Consider the following 2987-nt stretch of genomic DNA (forward strand, 5'->3'; position numbering starts at 1 on the left):
ACGTATACTGTATAAACACCGATGTTGTAACCTTCACTGATATACCTTATTTTGATTCAAAGGTAGTAGAATTCCTTCACTTCGTGTACCTCGTGGTCCAATATTTCGATGATAACTTTCTCCCTAACCTCAATTTACTACTCGTCATTCAAATGGCTCTGAGCACTGTGGGACTTAATTGCTGAGGTCATCAGTCCCCTAGAACTTAGAACTACTTAAACCTAACTAACCTCAGGACGTCACACACATCCATGCCCGATGCAGGATTAGAACCTGCGACCGTAGCGGTCGCGCGGTTCCAGAATGTAGCGCCTAGAACCGCTCGGCCACCCCGGCCGGCTACTCCTCATTACTCTCGCCTTTCTATGGTTCACTCTCTATCCATATTCTGTGTGCAGCGGACTGTTCGTTCCATTCAGTGCGTCGTGTAATTCTTCCTCACTATCATTGAGGATAGCAGTGTCATCAGCACATCCTATCGTTGATATTCTTTCACCCTGAATTTTAATCCCACTCTTGAACACTCTTTTATTCCGCCATTACTTCTTGATCTACGGACTGAACGGTAGGGTAGAAAGACAGCATCCCTGTACTACACTCTTTCTAAGCAGAGCACTTCGTGCTTGGTCTTCCATTCTTCTAGTTTCTTCTTGTTTGTTATACGTACTATGTGTTACCTGTCTTTCTCTGTGTACAGATTTAGCACTGGGCTAGCTCTGCCAGCCCTCTCAGCTTGGCACCTACAACTAATTAAATTTTGCTGTTTGATTATGTAGCATGCAATGAGATATGTATAGCCTTCACCTCGATGTGCTATAGTCGATGGAATAGTTTTGTTCTTCTTTTATGTGAAACAAAGGGAGTTCCTTAGTCTTGTTTACTTCAGTCTTTCTTTTGCCTAGATGTATCTAAGCTCGCCATATTTGTAGCTTTAAGTTAATTATGACTAATAATCTTGCTGTTGAATTAAAACTGCTAACTATTTATTGAATGTTGTAATTGTAATTGAATACTGCATTTGTTTATACGTATTACATGTTTCAGCAGTGTAGTTCCGCTGGGAAGTGTAAGTTTGGTGATAACGACGATTACGAGCCATTAGCGTGCTATCACATGTATATCTGCATTCTTTCTCTTAAAACCTGCAGCCTACTCGTAAACTGTTTGTTATATGAAGTCCGAGTATTCTTGCTCTGCACTGCAACGTATTTTATAATGTATTTTATAGCGCTCAACCGTCATCCAACTTATCGCTCTCCTACAGCCATCTCTGCGAGTGGTTCCATCACAACGGAAAAACTAATGTAACATGTGCAGAATCAGCTGCAGCGAGGAGTTTGTTGAAATCATATCTTAACTGCAAACTAAACACGATCATTATCACGCCCGCTGCAACCTTTGTGGTTTGTCCCATCTTAAAACAACTGCCATTCGGAGTCACAATACAATCTAGCATTCCACCTTTATTTTGATGAGATTTACGGGATAAAGGTCATTCGCCTCAGGAAGCCGCTTGTGTCGCTTGCGCCTTCCATCTGGCCTGCAAGAAGCTATTACTTCAGTTCGTGTTTGAAGTTAATCTTATTATCGTTTAAATTCTTCATGTCACTGCCGGCCGGAATGGCCGAGCGGTTCTAGGCGCTTCAGTCTGGAATCGCGCGACCGCTACGGTCGCAGGTTCGAATCCTGCCTCGGGCATGGATGTGTGTGACGTCCTTAGGTTAGTTAGGTTTAAGTAGTTCTAAGTTCTAGGGGACTGATGACCTAAGCAGTTAAGTCCCATAGTGCTCAGAGCCATTTGAACCGTCTTGTCACTGGGTAGAAGGTTAGAGATTATTATGGGAAAGTACCTGATTCGTTTCTGTAGCACACTAAGGCGTGGGTGAAGGCCACTGTACGTCATTTCTGCCTGTAGTATTGTATTTATGAATGTTACTCTTGTTTTTCAACTGAAAATGATTGTTGACAGCTGCCTCAAGTGAGCGAATGCTGTCAGTACACCAAACTGTTTATAGAGCCACAGGAGGCTGACAAGAGGCTGTAGAGAGGACAGCCGCGCGGGATTAGCCGAGCGGTCTAAGGCGCTGCAGTCATGGACTCTGCGGCTGATCCCGGCGGAGGTTCGAGTCTTCCCTCGGCCGTGTGTGTGTGTGTGTGTGTGTGTGTGTGTGTGTGTGTGTTTGTCCTTAGGATAATTTAGGTTAAGTAATGTGTAAGCTCAGGGACTGACACCACACACTACCCTTATTACACGCTTCTACGCAACAAACGCTTCCTTCCTCACTGAAGAGTTACCCAAGAATATGATGCCGTAATATATTCATTAGTCGGGACTGTCTGATTTATCCTAAACGCAAAAGTTGCGCACCTTAGACCTGTCAATAAATAACTGACTGTCGCATACACTGTTCCTTCCAGCAGCCCGGGTGCGCCCTCAGGGTTCGACTGGTGTCTGTCCCAGAGCCACAGGTGGGATGTGACGCAATTTTGACATCGTCCGCAACCAGGCGGACAGCAGAAGAGGAAGGTGGGAAGCGCAGCGGCTGTGGCGGCGCTTGGAAGCACTCGATGCTCTGTGAAGTTTTGTAGGCGGGCTCCAACAAACGTCAAATAATGTATACTAACAGAGGCTTGGGCAATGGTCACCGTGTGTTAAAAGGAGACATCTTCCCCTACTATGAAGCTTAAAAAGGCATTAAAATATGTCCTATCACTGCGCCAAAGTTTGCCACTAATCTTACACAAAATGCTTCCGAAAGCACTCCACTTAACAATATGAGGTAGGGAACCAGGGATCGGAGAAGCCAGCTTAAGAAGATGCGGAAGTAAACTTGTCTATCGCTTTGTCTAGCGTTACTGTTTTCCAGCTTATTTACAACTGACATATCTACAAATTTACACATACTGTGCTGTATATTTACATGTACATTATTTATTTCCTGCCAGGAAACAAGTAGGACCAGCCTGATTACCAGGAAGTCATGATG

Source organism: Schistocerca cancellata, chromosome 7 (genome assembly GCF_023864275.1).
Source record: "Schistocerca cancellata isolate TAMUIC-IGC-003103 chromosome 7, iqSchCanc2.1, whole genome shotgun sequence".
Classification (NCBI taxonomy): Eukaryota; Metazoa; Arthropoda; class Insecta; order Orthoptera; family Acrididae; genus Schistocerca; species Schistocerca cancellata.